The 18,108-nt window shown below is 43.3% G+C and overlaps 1 protein-coding gene and 1 pseudogene across 2 annotated transcripts in view; both read right to left on the bottom strand.

Annotated features, from left to right (window-relative positions):
- The window catches only part of LOC308080987 (von Willebrand factor D and EGF domain-containing protein-like), a gene marked incomplete at both ends in the record, with an annotated part of 406,904 nt that overhangs the window by 22,225 nt on the left and 366,571 nt on the right, over positions 1-18,108 (bottom strand).
- The window catches only part of LOC308080986 (von Willebrand factor D and EGF domain-containing protein-like), a 106,152-nt pseudogene that overhangs the window by 14,111 nt on the left and 73,933 nt on the right, over positions 1-18,108 (bottom strand). Inside the window, exons 8-10 of the transcript in view lie at positions 4,978-5,067; positions 4,721-4,742; positions 2,881-3,098 (exon numbers count right to left, since the gene is read on the bottom strand). The product of the transcript in view is annotated as a von Willebrand factor D and EGF domain-containing protein-like (transcript). The remainder of the gene's footprint in view (positions 1-2,880; positions 3,099-4,720; positions 4,743-4,977; positions 5,068-18,108) is intronic.

Genomic DNA, 18,108 nt, shown 5'->3' with positions numbered 1-18,108 from the left:
ACGGGTCCATTTGGTTCCATTTGTACTTTCTCAGAGTTAAATGACCACTGAGGACCTCTTATCTGGGACTGGGGTCCCAGAGATTTAAAAAAAAGGGGGAAAATATCAAATGGGGGTCTGTGGTTTGACATATATCAAACATCAGATCCTTGATTTTATTTATTTTGAGAATCACTAGTTTAGATGGATTGAGATGTAATCTACGGATTCTGCCGAATGAAAACGTTGATATAACTGATGATGTACAATTTGAAAAACAGATGGAGCTTACAAAGCATTTATACAGCCTTTAAAAACATGAAATCCCCCAGCTGAGGCCCCCCTGCATCCATGGCACTCAAGTGGTGAAAAGTAACTAAGTACATTTACTCAAGCACTGTACTTTTACTTTACTTGAGTATATGTATGGGGTATGATATCCCAGGGGACTCCAGAGGCAGTTGCAAGGTACCGACAGGCCCGAAGGGCGGCAGCCACAGCTGTGACGGAGGCTAAGCAGCGGGTGTGGGAGGAGTTCGGGGAATCCATGGAGAAGGACTTTCGGGCGGCACCAAAGTTGTTCTGGACGACCATACGGCACCTCAGGAGGGGAAAGCGGGGAACCATCCAAGCTGTATACAGCAAGGATGGGGCTCTGCTGACTTCAAGTGAGGAAGTCGTAGGGAGGTGGAAGGAACACTTTGAGGAACTCCTAAACCCAATGACATCAGACCCACCCTCCCTGACAGGAGCAGAGCCTGAGGATGATGGGGGATCGGCGTCAATCTCCCGGAAGGAAGTCACTGAGGTAGTTAAACAACTCCACAGTGGCAAAGCTCCGGGGGTTGATTAGATTCGTCCAGAAATGCTGAAGGCTCTGGGTGTTGAGGGGCTGTCTTGGTTGATACGTCTTTGCAACATCGCATGGAAGTCTGGGACAGTACCGAGGGAGTGGCAGACTGGGGTGGTGGTCCCACTTTTCAAAAAGGGGGACCAGAGGTTGTGTGCCAATTACAGAGGTATCACATTACTCAGCCTCCCTGGGAAAGTTTATGCCAAGGTACTGGAAAGGAGGGTCCGGCCGATAGTCGAACCTCAGATTCAAGAGGAGCAATGTGGTTTCCGTCCTGGTCGTGGAACAACTGACCAACTCTTTACTCTGGCAGGGATCCTGGAGAGGGCCTGGGAGTATGCATATCCGGTCTACATGTGTTTTGTGGATTTGGAGAAGGCATATGACCGGGTCCCCCGGGAGTTTCTGTGGGAGGTGCTGCGGGAATATGGGGTGAGGGGGACCTTGTTGAGGGCCATCCAATCTCTGTACGCCCAAAGCGAGAGCTGTGTCCGTGTGCTCGGCAGTAAGTCGGATTATTTTCCAGTGGGGGTTGGTCTCAGACAGGGCTGCGCCTTGTCACCTATCCTGTTTGTGATTTTCATGGACAGGATCTCGAGGCGAAGTCGTGGCGGAGAGGGTATACGGTTCGGTGAGCTAAGGGTTGCGTCACTGCTTTTTGCGGATGATGTGGTCCTGATGGCACCATCGGTCCGGGACCTTCAGCTCTCACTGGATCGGTTCGCAGTCGAGTGTGCGTCGGCTGGGATGAAAATCAGCATCTCCAAATCTGAGGCCATGGTTCTCAGCAGGAAACCGGTGGATTGTGCAGTCCGGGTAGGGAATGAGGCTTTGCCCCAGGTGAAGGAGTTTAAGTATCTCGGGGTCTTGTTCACGAGTGAGGGGAGGACGGAGCAGGAGATCAGCCGGAGAATCGGAGCAGCAGGAGCGGTATTGCAGTCGCTGTACCGCACTGTGGTGACGAAAAGAGAGCTGAGCCAGAAGGCAAAGCTCTCGGTCTTCCGAGCAATCTTCGTTCCTACTCTCACCTATGGTCATGAAGTGTGGGTCATGACCGAAAGAATAAGGTCGCGGGTACAAGCGGCCGAAATGAGTTTTCTCAGACGGGTGGCTGGCATCTCCCTTAGAGATAGGGTGAGAAGTTCGGTCACCCGGGAGAGACTCGGAGTAGAGTCACTGCTCCTTCGCTTGGAAAGGAGCCAGCTTAGGTGGTTCGGGCATCTAGTACGGATGCCTCCCGAGCGTCTCCCTAGGGAGGTCCTCGCTGCACGTCCCACTGGGAGGAGACCCCGGGGCAGACCAAGGACCAGATGGGCGGATTACATCTCCACACTGGCCTGGGAACGCCTCGGGATCCCCCAGGAGGAAGTTGCTAATGTTGCTCAGGAGAGGAAGGTCTGGAGCTCTCTGCTGGAACTGTTGCCCCCGCGACCCGACTCCGGATAAGCGGTTGAAGATGGATGGATGGAGTATATGTATGTTTCATACTAATCCTACTCAGCTGCATTTCAGAGGCAAATATTGTAGTCTTTACTCTGCTACAATTATTAGAGGACGGCCGGAGTGACGGCGACCCGGGGTGGAGAGGGTTGGCAGCCCAAACCACCTCTTCCGTGAGGAAGAGCCGAAAGCTACAGGCTGCGGTGAAACCTGCAAGGCGGGTTCCCAACCTAGCCTGATTCTCAGACTGAAGCTGCATGGAGCTTCAGTCTGACATTGGCTCCATGTGTAGGCCATTACAAGGGGGAGGGGATTAGAATTTCCCACACCAGTTAGAATTGGTTTAGAATTTCCCTAAACCAATCACAAGGGAATGCCACCTCTGACCTCCGACTCTCATTGGACGGTACTTTTGGTACCGAATAAATCACATTACAACACCAGACCAAGAGGGGCAGTCCACTCAAGAGAGTGGGCGGGGTCTATGGTCTGGAACCAGGCTATTATTCCCGACCCACAGTTTGAGAACCACTGGCCTAGAATACAGCCGCAATAAGGTTATTATTTAACTCAGTACTCTACTGAGTACTCTACTGAGTACTTCTCACTTTGAGGGGAGAGGGGACGTAGTTCCTCCAGAGGCGCGGGGGCCCGGGGCCGGGCAGAGCGTTGAGCAGGCTGGGCCGGTTCCCGTCGCGGGTGAAGTCGGTGACGGCGGTGAGCAGCACGGTGTCGCTGGCGCAGCGGCCGCCCTGGCAGGCCGCGGGTTCCAACGCCGCCTGGCAGGAAGACAGCGCCACGTTGGGGGCCTCGTGACCCAGGCCGTCTGGAAGAGGCCAAACACATCATTAGCACATCGTCTACCCTGTGTGATCCCATGGTCTCTAGGTGTTTTATTCTTTATTTAAGCCATTAGGACCTGAGGCCGATTCTACAAAATGTCTTCTAAATCCTAACTTTTTTATGTCAAGGATCCCCAAAATGATATGTATTTGGTCGCGGACCCCAGTAGCAAAGATTTTAGTAAAAAAAGTACTTAGTATTATATTGGGGCGCCCGCTGGCCTAGCGGTCCAAGTGCATGCCACATATAGGCTCTAATGCCTGACAGCGTGTCGCGGGTTCAACTCCCCAACCCGACGACCTTTGCTGCGTGTCTCTCCCCATCTCTCTCCCTGTTTCCTGTCATCTCCTGTACTATCAATAAAGGCAGAAAAAGACCCACAAATATCTTTAAAAAAAGAAAAAAGGACAGGAAATTTGCACAAAATGTTCAAGATCTTTCAAAAATAGCAGATCTACAAGCTCATAGCGCGGCACGAAGTGATGTGCTATGAGCTTGTACATCTGCTATTTTTTTAATAGCTAAAGTACAAAATAATGGTTAAAGTGGTTAAAAAGATTGTGATGCAAAATTATGTATAAATGACACAGACGCTTTCCCGGTATTAATGGATTAATTTTGTATTCTTATTTGTTTTGGTTCGGCTCTGGATGCTTGGCTCTTTTTCTCTGTAGCCAAACTCCTGTCCTGTGGATTATTATTACTGCTGTTTCTGTTGTGACACCGGAATCTCCGCACACGGGATTAAGCAATGCTTGTTGAGTGACATCGGGGCTTGATAAGAACGCTTTGATCGTTAATTTGAATCAGCTGTGTGGAGGGAGAACTGCAGTAAACATGTAGGATAAGTTGTAATCCTGTTTACATTAACCCATTAAGACCGGGACCGCATCTGTGCTATTTTAAACTTATTTGGCTATTCAAAAATAGCAGATATAAAAGCTCATAGCACGGCACCGAGTGCCGCGCTATGAGCTTGCAGATCTGCTTTTTTTTTTTATCTTGAAAATGTGTGCAAATCTTTGAATATATATTTTTTAAAGCGAACATTTGTAACTCAAATCTTTGCTTCTGAAGGTCCCTGGAACAAAATATATATATAAACTTTTTTTCAAAAAACTGCCTTATTAATAACCTTGTAATAGCCTGTATTAATAACCTTCCACAGAACTGCAGCTGCATACAGGAGCGTCCTCCTGCAACATAAACAGCGCGCTGTCTGACTCCACAGCTGTCATTACATTTACATGTAATGTAAAATTGTCATACACTTTTAAGGTGCTTTTACTTTAGTTGAGAATTTCATTGATTTAATATACTTTATACTTCTACTTCACTACATCTACAGGCAAATGTTGTACTTTTTACTCCACTACAATCATTTAAAAACTTTAGTTACAAGTTATATTACTTATGGATTTAGATTATTAATACAAAACATGCATTAACCACGTAAGCCCTATTTTATACTTTGGAAACATTTGAGGACTTTTACTTTGGTGCTGTATGTATTGTTGACAACCCATTTATCAGTATGATAGTTTTGTCCGCTCATTTCTTTGTTTAATCGCTTCCAAGTTCACTTGTTTATCCCGTATACTGTACGAGTTCTCTCTATCCTGACATCCTGAACCAGAACATTCATTTTCAGTTTAGCTAGAGAGCTAGAGAGATGGGGAGACCCCTGATACTGAGCAAACACTCTTTAGTAATGATTACTATCAGAATATAGAGCTATGTTAAGCTTAATTTAACAAGACAAATAAATGGAACAGTTATTGTATATATAAATTAATGAATTATAAATCATAATAACGTGTTACTATGATACAGTACTGAGATTTGAATCTTGTTTTTATTACCTTGAGGCCAGCATAGAAGCTCTCACTCTCTCATGGAACAGATTGTACTTGACTGTAGTTGGCTCTGAACGTTGACACACTGCAGGAAAACTGTAAACACAAATGATTTCAGTGGTTTGATGTGTATTTTTTACAATAATTACATAAACAAACAGACAAGGCCTCACTCAAAAATCAAGTTTGAAATAAGTCCCAGATAGCAGCCTGAACCACATCACTGCTACTCAATAGAACAGCTGAGTCATGATCAGTAACATAATCATCATGCTGATTAAACAGTGATTCTGAAATGTTTTAATTTCAAGGACCACTTGAAATTAAGGGTCCACTTGGTGCCATTTGTACACTCTCAGAGTTACAGAACCACAAGGGTGCACATGGTTCCATTTGTACACTGTCAGAGTTACAGACCCATAGGGGTACATTTGGTTCTTATCAATCATTTAGCCGGGGATGCCCTGGAACCACGGAAAGGACCACTGGGGGTCCCCGGACCCCACTTTCAAAACCACCAATTAAAGCAACAATAATAAGGTTCATTTGTATAGCACTTTTTAAGAACAATGTCACAAAGTGCTTGACAGAAGAATCCACAACACAAAACAAGCATGAAAAAAACGTAAAACAAGAAATACATTAAAACTAAGAGAGCAGTTTTTAGAAGGAATTGATCCAAACTTTTCAGCATGTCGTGCTCCTAACATTACACACTTGCTGCTGTCAGGCAGAAAGCCTTGTATCTCCATATTTCTACTTTAAATGTTTATCGCAAATTAAGGTATAAGAGTAGCACGAAACTGTTGAGCTTTCTGTAGAAGCTTGTAGATCTGCAGTTTTTGCTATTTTTGTAAGTGAAAGTGAAAGTGTGTCTTTAGCTTTTATACAAATTGAAACAATGCAAAGTTTTAATAAGAGCTTGTGACTAAATAATAACTACATTGGATCCATCGGAACACAGGTTATTTTGACCCCATTTCCTTTTTTGACATATAAGGTTTCTACCCGACAGCGATGACAATATGGCCGATGACGTATTGGTGAATTGGATCCAAACATTAAGAGCGTGTGGCGCTCCAGACATAACACATGGACAACTCCCCCCCTGCACTGTGCTGAGAGCACCAGCAACGCACAGAAAGCTGTCACCTTTGACCCCGGCACAGCTGTGACATAAGCATGTGTGAAACATGGGCCCCCAGAGCAGTGGTGGAAAGTAACTAAGTACATGTACTTGAGTACTGTACTTAAGTACGACTTTGAGCTACTTTTGACTTTACTTGAGCATGCCCTTTTTTCAAAACATTATACTTCTTTACTCCACTACATGTCAGAGGCAAACGTTTACTTTTCACTACAATACAATTATTTGAAAATGTCCAAGTTACTTTGCAGATTTAGATTACATAGATATTATTACATCACATGCATTAACCCTGTTGTATTACTTTGTCTATTCGAAAAAAGCCGATCTAAACAACGTGTCGCTTAAGTGGTTAATGTAGCCTATGTTTTGTAATTATTAAAGATTTTGAATAACTGTAGTTCAGTCAGACAACTCTTAGATTGGATTAGAATATATATTTATTAGCAATATATATTTGCAAGCTTGAGCATGGTATAGAAACAAGAGGAAGCATAGTTTGGCGTCAGGCCTCTGAATCCATTCATTCCCTGTAAGGATAACATTTTAATGAATGTTACATGCCAATTAGCATTTACAGGGAATGAATTAAACCCCCATGGGGATCTAGAAACAGAGCCTACAGGTGGATGCCGGGGAGGCGGGTGGGATGACTTTCATGGGCAGCAGCAGGTAAGCAGCGAGCAGCGGTAGCAGATCTCAGCAATAGCAGCAGCAGCAGCAGCAGCAGTGACACACGTCAGCTTAGCAAGACAGGGAAGCCAGAGTGAGCAGGTAACAGCGCAGTACCTATAACCACCCGATCAGGAGGAAAAGTGCATGTGACCTAGTCACCTGATCGGTTGCCCCAATCCCTTGAGTTGCCTGGCCTGAACTAGCTCCATAAACTGCGCCTCATTTCAGTCAGACAACTCTTAGATTGGATTAGAATATATATTTATTAGCAATATATATTTGCAAGCTTGAGCATGGTATAGAAACAAGAGGAAGCATAGTTTGGCGTCAGGCCTCTGAATCCATTCATTCCCTGTAAGGATAACATTTTAATGAATGTTACATGCCAATTAGCATTTACAGGGAATGAATTAAACCCCCAAAACAGCAAGAACCCCCAAAACTGCTTGGGAGCACAGAGCCTGACGCCGGACCAACCATCTGTGAGAATGGTGGAGCTCCATAACTTGATTCTTACTAACATGATAGTGTTCCTCAACATTAATTTTTTTAAGTTTACTTAAACAAATGCCGCATGCATCCATGTGTTCAACAAGCCTGATGAATCCAGGTACCTGCTGATCCCTGAATTCAGGAGTCCTAGACGGTATCCTAATATGGTGTCCACAGCTGTGCCGCACCCAATCGGATTCGAAGAGGACATTCTATATTTATTTCTTTTTCAAAGAAATCTGCTATATATATATACAGTATACACATATATATATATATAAATGAGTCATCCTATGATGAATGATAACTATTGTTTATCATCCATAATAAATAAAGTGTACTGACTATGTGTGTAAAGAAGTGCTATCTTTACTTAACATCTGAATCAGTACTATATATATATAATATATTAGCCTGACTGTATAGTCATAAATAGCCCAACATTTTAAAACCCAACATATTAAATAGCCCAACATTTTAACGCCATGAAGTCACCAATAACTAATCCCCAGCCATCCACCCGAGTTGTAATTAAAGCGAGCAGCATTTATTGAATTAGCGATAGAACAGCGAGAGCGTTCATACTCATGAGCTTTTAGCCTGCAGAATGTCATCCTTATTAACCAATATCTACGTAAGCTCCTGAGGACCATTGCCCCATAGATTTAAGAGAAGCGGAAGGACAAGCAGCGCTGCAGGTGTTGCTACACCAATACGGAGGATGGAGAAAGCCCACAGCTTGAGCAGATCTCTCGCAGCTTTGCAGTGAACCAGTTTAAGTTTAGGCCTACAGATGGAGAGACAAACACAATGTTATTGCAATTCTGGATTAGCCCGGCCATCCTATGACCAATTTAACCCATTTTGGGTTCATGTTGCCATTTACCGTATAGCAACATGCATTTTATATTTTTTAACTATTTGAAGTTTCCAGAACTTAGTCAGATTTAGAAGGAGATTTTAGAATCGGCCTCGGTCTAAATTGGTTAAGCGCCATGTGGCGCATATTAGCAACATAGCAGTTGATGCAGAAAGAATACTGTATACAAGCTTAAATTATAGCTTGCAGAGCTTGACGCAGATTATTAGACATGTGAATAATATTAACTAACGCCGATATCCCTCTCCATCCATAGCCTAATATATTTAGCACGAAATGCCATCTGTTGCAAGTCTGGATCGGCCCAACAGAGCCAGACGCCAGAGGGTTGGCAGAATTGATTTAGCAGAGTTTTAATAGCAAGCTAGGCAGCTCAGTAGATGATGCAGCATAGGTGCCGAGAAGACATTGAGAAGCCCACATCTCAAGCGCTCTCTCACGCTGCCTTGAGAGCCTTGTGCTAGCCCGCACAGTAGATGATGCAGCATAGTGCTGAGAACATTGAGAAGCCCACATCTCAAGCAGCTCTCTCACGCTGCCTTGAGAGCTCACAGTGCCGCCAAGAGCGTAGGTAGCTCAACCTGGAATCTAGAACCAGAAGCAGAATTATCCTTGCAATTACCATGGTAAGCCACCCTGGACGAGATGACGCCGTTATAGACCGCTGGGACAGGAATTTACTTCCTGAAGCCACTCACACATCCCCGGTGAAGCGTGCGTGCTTCACTTGTGGATGTGTGGGGACGTATGCTGCACGTCAATGTGCGAGAGTGGCCTCAAATCCTGACACAGTCAGTCGCACACCGCAAGCTGCTGGTTGCGCTGCAACACTCGACACCAGTGATGAACACACCGTGATGTGGTGCTAAATATGCCGTGAGCATCCCACTCTGGCGGATACAGCAGCGCCTTTTATACGGGGACAAATACTTCCAGTCACCCAGCTTTTGATAAGCATGAGACAAGCAAAGAGCTCATCAACATAGTGTAACTATTGATAACAGGAGCAGCCAGCATCGGAGTCCCTCTTTTATCCGTCCTGCGAGATATGTCGCGGCAAAATATTATTATATATATATTTTTTTTAATTTTATTTAATTGGTGCACACCAGCCAACATGGACAAATGACTGATATCTTGACTCTACTGAAGCCCCACTATCTATCCTGTTGCAAACTTTACTTCTGTAATCTTGATGCTCCTAACATGACAACATCACTTGGCAACCAACTTTTCTATATACCATGTACCTCCCATATGGAAGCAAGCATGCCGTGTTTAGCTTGTGCTACGACAATCCAGAGCTATCTACATAAGTAAGGCATGCCGAGTTAGCTTGTGCTACAACCAATTTGATAGCTTTACGCATGGGAAGCAAAACATGCTGTGTTTAGCTTGTGCTACCAACAATCCAAGCTTCCACATGAGAAGCAAACATGCTGAATTAGCTTGTGCTACGAACAATCCAAGCTTCCACGTGGGAAGCAAACCATGCTATGCTAGCCTGTGCTAAAACGATCCAGAGCTATCCACGTAGCAAGGCATGCTGAGATAGCTTGTGCTAAGACAATTCAAGTTTCCACGTGGGAAGCAAACCATGCTATGCTACAAACAATCCAGGGCTATCCACGTAGCAAGGCATGCTGAGATAGCTTTTGCTAACAATTCGGCCTCCACGTAGGCAAAACATGCTGTGCTAGCCTGTGCTATAACAATCTAAAGCTTCCACATAAGAAGCAAACATGCTGACTAGCCTGTGCTACAACAATCTAAAGCTTCCGTACAAGAAGCAACATGCTGTGCTAGCCTGTGCTACGACAATCTAAAGCTTCCACAAGAAGCAAACGTACTGTGTTAAACTGTGCTACAACAACTCTACCATGCCATTTTTCCTACTCTGCAATTAGATACCAGTTATAGCTATACAAGAGGTAAATAACTATAGCCACCATCGGCACATGGAGATAAATCATCCCTACCCCTCTTATCTGTCCATAAATAAATAACACGATATAATGCCAGTCTGCACAACTACAGACTGCTTTAAGCATAGAATGATCTATGCACATCCTTACAACATACTCGCAGCCTTCTGATTAAAATACTGCTAAATGATGATTGAATCCGAACGGACCCGTAACCTATAATATTTAACACCAACTAGACTTGCACATTTATTAATCCTACACTGTGATACTTGCATGCATTATTGCTGCTTTACTCACATTTGCAAGTCGCAAGTAAGTTCATAACATTAATAATTATAAATATAATACTTTAATTGCTGTGGCTTACTGTAATTACTTACCATCTTATGCCATTCAGCCTGATTGAAATGTATTTTACCACGCAGACTACATAAAATGATAAATATAGAGACTACAATTCCCAGTTTACACCAGAAAATCAACCAATCATAGAGTAGACAGCTGAATACGGAACAAAGCTTACCCTTTTATCCCATAACGTAATAGTTCATTCGTTCCAGCCCAGCGCCGAAACAGAACATCCTATAGATTAATGGTAAATCATTTTCAATGAGTTCTAGCAGCTGAACATTAACATTTAAGCTGCAGTGCAAAAACCTACTCTTGAACACTATCTCACAAGTTAGTTTCTCATCTCTCATCCGCCTGGGTAGAGATGTGTTCGGTCATCAACTATAAGCCCCAAATACAACATCTGGTGACTTTCATGGGCAGCAGCAGGTAAGCAGCGAGCAGCGGTAGCAGATCTCAGCAATAGCAGCAGCAGCAGCAGCAGCAGTGACACACGTCAGCTTAGCAAGACAGGGAAGCCAGAGTGAGCAGGTAACAGCGCAGTACCTATAACCACCCGATCAGGAGGAAAAGTGCATGTGACCTAGTCACCTGATCGGTTGCCCCAATCCCTTGAGTTGCCTGGCCTGAACTAGCTCCATAAACTGCGCCTCATTAGTCGAGTACAGTATTTGCCTCTGAGATGTAGTGGAGCAGAAACATAAAGTATCAAAAAATGGAAACACTCGACTCAAAGTAAAAGTCCTTAAAATTTTACCTAAGTACAGTACTTGAGTACATGTACTTAGTTACTTTCTACCACTGATTGCCTAATGCTGAGGATGCTTCTCTCTTCTCCTGCATGTATAGAAGCATAATGCATTGAGACATGCACATACTCAAGTCAAGTAAAAAGCACCACACATTTCTACTTAACCACTTGAACCCCAGTGTCCATCATTTCGTGGGGAGAACAGTAGCCACAACATTGCAGATCTACAAGCTCACAATGCGTCGCAATGCGACACATTGTGAGCTTGTAGATCGGCTATTTTTGACGGGAAAAAAGTGGACAAAGTACATGTAGTAACTCAAGTCCAGTTATCTAAGTCTACTGGGGTTTAAGTTGAAGGAGGGGGGGCAGAGCTTAACGTGTCCCAGACAACATACGTGTCCAAATATGGCGAGGAGTGAGCGCTCGGCCTCTCACAGCTGGACGGAGGAGAGGAGACATGGCAGTGGTGCGGTGCGGTGCGGAGGGCGATGACATCACCGGAGTTGTCACATACGCTCCGCGTTTGGAGGGATAATAAGCTCTCCTGGTTGCCCGGGCAACGTCCAAAAAACGAGTTCCATGATAAAGCAGGAGCTGTCTTTAAGTGTTAACCACTTCACCCCTGGAGTCAGGATTTTGAGCATGTCACTATACGTGTAAACATTTTGTAAGACCAACTATAGAATATCACCAGAGGACTTGGGTCACAAAAGGGCTTAAAGTTGTACTATAAGTCATTGGTTCTCAAATTGGGGTCCGGGGACCCTCAGGGGTTCCAAGGGGTTCCTAGCAAAATGTGTTAATATAGCATCACAATAATTTGAACCACTTTAACATACCACTTATATACTTTGACTATTCAAAAATAGCAGATCTACAAGCTCATTGCGCGGCACCGAGTGCGGCGCTATGAGCTTGAAAAATCGTGAAAATCTGTGCAAACCTTTGAATATATATATTTAAGGTAATCTCAGGGAAAAGATGGCGGCAGTGGCAGTGGGTGGTTTGGTAGGCTCCACTCATCTGCAAACTTTTTTTAACAACGCTGCCCTTAAATTCATCTGCCAAATTTGTATGATATTTTTGGTTTTTTTTAGTAAGCCACTGCACTATTCTGTTTTGAAATGGTGCGGTAAAAACAAGAGAAAACATAATCTTCACAATGCCGGTTTGTACCTCCTTGTCTGTGGCCTCTTACTGCTGGTGCCTGTCCTATCCACCTGTGACACACCGGGTACTGAGGCTAAAGAGCAACACTGTGAGGACCACACCAGTGATCCACTTGGCATTCTATCAGTAAAAACACAACTGCATTTTTTTGGACATGGCTACGTTGTCGTCTTTGAACGGGTTCTCAAGGATGGCCGCGCCCAGATCATCAAGCCATCACACAAACCTTCAACGAGGCGATTGAGCAGCAGTTGGCACACAGCCAAAATGCTATTACTACTGTTGATGTTATCAGGGGACGTTCAACGTAACCCTGGGCCCTTTCCACAAGAAGCGGGCGGCTATGCAATGAAGCAAGACACCATCCTGCAGGTGCAGTTTGAATCATCTCCAGTGACCGAACTCTTCCAGCCTTTAACACCATCTACAACAATCCCGCTGTCGCAACTCACCGGAGCTCCCGTGTCGCTGGGTGGCAACTGTGGCATGAGTCCAGGTGGAGCCGTGGCGGGCGCTGCCCTGGGGGGTAGATTGGCCGGAGAGAAGTTTCGTCGGCAGGATTGTTTGGCGGAGGCATGGATAGGTGAACAAGCCTTTTCAGCTGCCGTCGCTGGAGTCAACTCACCAGGCGTTCGGGAATCCACGAGTGTCGCGGTGCCAGCTGGGCTCGTGCAGTGGCCGACGTTACATCGCGGAGGAGCGGCGGAGAACACCGTTCAGTGTCGTCCAGCACGCACTGCTGTCTTGGCAGCAGTGGAGTGTGATCAGCCCCGGGTCGTTGCAATTGGCACTCGGGTGAGTCCTGAGGCTGCTTATGCTTTGTCGACAACAACAGACAGTACTCACGATGACCCGTCTGGGACAGTAGTCCAATGTAAACAAAGACGAAGCCCCGCGGGGGGCAAACAACTGTCACGTGACTCTCGTCATCGCGCAACACTAAAACAGAGACAGTTCAAGTTCTTTCAAACTGTAAATCATGCACAAGTCATTTGGAATCCATACTCAAAACCTAAAGGATTATTGGGGGGTCATTTAAATATCAGAAGCCTTTTACCAAAAATAGATCAGATAAAGAAATTGCTCATGGAGTCTAATTTGGATTTTTTGTGTATATCTGAGAGTTGGTTGAACTGCAATGTCTCTACTGACAGAGTTAACATATCTGGATACTCATGCTATAGGAAAGATAGAATCACAGGTAAAGTAGGATGGGGGGGTGTTCTAATTTACATTAGGGAGCATTTTAAATGTGTAGAACTTGAACTGAATGTAAACTTGGAGTGTTTGGGACTTAATGTAATACTTTCCCCAAATATGAATTTTAATATAGTTGTGCTTTATAACCCTCCATCTCATAATGTTGATCTGTATAATGAACTCAAGAGTCTTCTTTCTGCTTGTGATAAATGCAATGAGACCATATTTTTTGGTGACTATAATGTGAACTGGATGGATAAAAGGGGTAAAACTAAACTGAAATCTGTTATGGAGAAATTCAAATATAAACAGCTGATAGATAAACCGACTCGCATTGCTAGAAAGAGTGAAACTCTTATTGATCTGATTTTCACAAATAGGCCAGAGAGAGCAATAAAAACATATAATCTTATTACTGGACTCTCAGATCATAATATGATATTAATTGTAAGAAAACTAACAGGAAAACGTTTAGTTCATTATAACAAAACAGAAAATAAAATTTCAACAACAGGAATTCCTAGGACAAACTTAGCGAACTTTGAACATGATCTAATGGAAGTCAACTGGGAAAAGGTAACTAGAGAGTCAGATTTAAATAACAGTGTAGATAATTTCACCACAATAATGGGCAATTTGATAAGTAAATACACAAAAACTTGGAAAAGCAGACCAAAGAAATATTCTCTCCCATGGTTTAATAATGATATTCTCCAGCTCACTAAAAAGAGAGATTTTGCCCTTAAAAGGTCTTTAGTAACAAAAAACAACACTGACCACTTCCTCTTCACTGGTCTGAGGAATAAAGTAGTATCTGAGCTAAGAAAGGCTAGGAGTAACTACTTCCTCAGGCTTATTGAAGAGGCCAATGGCAGCAGTTCTAAACTATGGCAGCATATCAACAGATTAACAGACTCCAGCAAGCACAAGCACCCTAAAATCAATAGTCTAAAAGTAGACAATAACATCATTGATAACAATGAGTCTATGGCAAATGTTTTCAACAATTTCTTTATTGAGTCTGTACAGGAGTTGGCTAGCAAGTTTAAATTTAGGGAGTTATCTTCTGAGGAGCCTGACAATGTCCACTCAGATGATTTCCAAATCAAAGAGGTACCTAGTGATACAGTAAAAAAATGTATCGCGAATATGAGTAACTCAATGTCAAAGGATATCCATAGTCTATACTCTGAATTAATTAAGAAAAATCTGAACTGTCTGCTGGAGCCTATTACATATTTAGTTAATTTATCAATAAAAACAAATGTGTTTCCAGAGAGCTGGAAAACGGCAATAATTGCCCCGATTTATAAGTCAGGAGACAAGGATATGGCAAGTAACTATAGGCCTATTGCTATCCTTCCTGTTGTCTCGAAGATATTGGAGAAGATTGTTGCTTCACAACTAACAGAATATCTAGAGTCTAACCAATTACTGCATCCACAGCAGTTTGGATTTAGACCTAAATATTCCACAGAGACGGCTAATTGCTATTTGCTTGACAAGGTCAGGGGTCTATTGGTGGAGGGACATGTCGTAGGGACAGTGTTCTTGGACCTGAAAAAGGCCTTTGACACTGTCAACCACAGAGTCCTACTGTCTAAGTTGAAGCACTTCCAAATGTCTGCAGAAGCCTTATGCTGCGTTCACACCGACGTTTTTCTGAACAATGACTTGGCTTCTATTTTCAATGTTATCTCTATGCAAATTGGCGTTTTAATTTTTTTCATAAGCGTTTAAACGCCTAAATGGAAAAGCGTGCTTTTTTTCTCCCCAGACCCGAGTTTTGAAGCTTTTGCTTTCAAAGCATTTCAAACTGTAGGCGTTTAAAGCTCAATTCTAGCCAATCAGAGCACAGCATGATCTGAGTAGGCGGGGACTAGCGCATTCAGCCAAAAAATAATGTCAGCCCGCTGCTCGCACTGCCTGCTCGCAGGCGCTGCAGACAGGGAGATGCGGTTTTCCGAAAGAAAAATCTATTTTTTTAAATAAAGGCTGTATATGTAATATTAATGGTGATTTGGCAAGAACATGGCATATAAATGGTCGGAAATAAAAGGATATGTGACCAACAAGTCGTGAAAGCAGTTAAAACTGGTTATGTTCCGTGAGACAGGCCCCTCTCCCCGCCAGCTCACCCCGGGGAGGAGAGAGCACGCTCGGGGCGGACAGGTCACACGGTCCGCTGTGGTCTGTGGTCCCCACAGTGAACCACAGTCCGGTTTTCCGCCCGGTTTTCACCGGAGCGGGGTATGAACACGGAGGCCGAATTGGACTACTGCACACACCCACACAAAACGAATATTAAAGTTACTACATACTGTCATGAATTAATAATAACCTTTATCATATCACCGAGACACCGACAAATCACAACAGATCACTCTGACCTGCTCTGCTCTGCTCTCGGCGAGCAAGTGGAAATCTCCCCGCCGCATCACTGTGTGTGTGTGTGTGTGTGTGTGTGTGTGTGTGTGTGTGTGTCAGTGGTGGGAAAATAACTAAATGTTTTTATTTCAGTAAAAGTATCAATACTGTAATATAGAAACACTCAAGTAAACGTCTGGTAATCCAAATTTACTTGAGTAAAAGTACAAAAGTATTGGCATCACAATGTACTTAAAGTACCAAAAGTAAAAGTAATTATTATTAGTAATAATAATACTGATTGTAATATTAATGGTGATTTGGCAAGAACATGGCATATATATGGTCGGTGACTACACACACCCACATAAAACGAATATTAAAGTTACTACATACTGTCATGATGAATTAATAATAACCTTTATCACCGAGAAGGCGATAAATCACAACTGATCACTCTGACCTGCTCTCAGCGAGCAAGTGGAGATCTCTCCCCGCCGTAGAACGGCATGTGTGTGTGCTATGCACTTTGTGTGCTGACCACCCGAGGCCACTAGGACAGTGGTGTCGGGTGTCAGAAACAGCTGTCCGATTCCCCATCGATCGGAACACACCCCCTTCGTGGAGAAGTTTTTGGTGAAGACAGACAGAATGGCGGATCAACAAGGACAAACAAGTCAACAAAAAGGGCAAAAAAGCCACAAGAAAGGCGAGGAGGCAGCAGTGGGAAGATAGTCTGATCATTGCAGTGAGTCGGTACCCCATACTGTACGACAATAAACTTGTCGACTACAGAAACAGGTTGAAGACGATGGACGCATGGAGGAAGGTAGCTGAAGTAGTCGCCCAGGAAGGTGAGTTAAAATACTAGCAAAAATGCTAAATATATAATACTCACATTTCTTACTTAAGTAAAAGTATCAGCACTGCATTGTAGAAATACTCTGTTACAAGTAAAGGTCAGGAATTCAAGATATACTTGAGTAAAAGTACAAAAGTATTGGTATCAAAATGTACTTGAAGTACCAAAAGTAAAATTACTAAAATGTTTGAAAATAGCAGATCTAGGCTATAGCCTATGTCAGGGGTCTTCAACGTTTTCAGGCCAAGGACCCCCTAGCTGAGAGAGAGATGAAGCAGGGACCCCCTCTATGTAGAACATTGTGTTGTAGATTAAACTCCTTTGTTTTTCAACTTGGTCTGCTCTTTTTTCCCTCTGCACCTATACCTCTTTGCCAAAAATAGCAGATCTACAAGCTTTGTGAGCTTGTAGATCTGCTATTTTTGGCTAAAGTTCTCCTCATAAATGGGATGCTAGGGTTGAAGTGGTTAATGTAAAAAAATGTCATATCACACAAAGATTTGGGGGCCCCCCTGTAGTAACTCTGAGGACCCCCTGGGGGTCCCGGACCCCCTGTTGAAGACCTCTGGCCTATGTATAAAATAGGGCTCAAGTGGTTAATGTACGTTTTATAATATAATAATTTATATCTGAAAAGTAACTATTAACTAAAGTTTTCAAATAATTGTAGTGGAGTAAAAGTACAATATTTGTCTCTGAGATGTAGTGGAGTAGAAGTAGAAGTATTGAAAATAAGTAAAAGTACCTCAAAATTGTGCTTAAGTACAGTACACAAGTGCTCAGGGCTAACATGTTACCTGATTATTATATATGAAAAGTTGTAATATTTTGGAGGTTTGATCTGTAAAAATGCTGATCAGTATACTGATCGATTCTATCAATCAATGAATGGCCTACTATCTGCATCCAAGTGCTTGTAATGCCATATACTGCTTGTGGAAGTACAATTGCATCTGACTGAACTTAAAGTAGAATAAATCACTGTATTTCAGTTCAGATGGCTGGCATTATGGATATTATATTTTCCATCTGTAGCTGGCAATGTATGCACTAAAAACAACATGCATAATCTTAGCGAGAGATGCATTTCTCCTACGTGTAATATCACAGCCCTCAGTCCTTTGCAGTAGTTGGATAATAGAGAGATAAGCATTTATTGGACAACATAGAAGCATGACACCTGAAAGCATAAATGTACATGCATGCACGGTTACAGTTCTACATTACTTAGTTGTCCATACTGTCTAGTTCACTTGGCAAATAACAAGCACACTGTAATGTCTAAATGTATATGTTTTACAATGCATGTTA

The sequence above is a fragment of the Gymnoscopelus braueri genome (genome assembly GCF_963280865.1).
Source record: "Gymnoscopelus braueri genome assembly, contig: SUPER_24_unloc_2, whole genome shotgun sequence".
Taxonomy (NCBI): domain Eukaryota; kingdom Metazoa; phylum Chordata; class Actinopteri; order Myctophiformes; family Myctophidae; genus Gymnoscopelus; species Gymnoscopelus braueri.
Note: the sequence above shows the minus strand (reverse complement) of the source record. Positions and strands in the feature narration are given on the sequence as shown.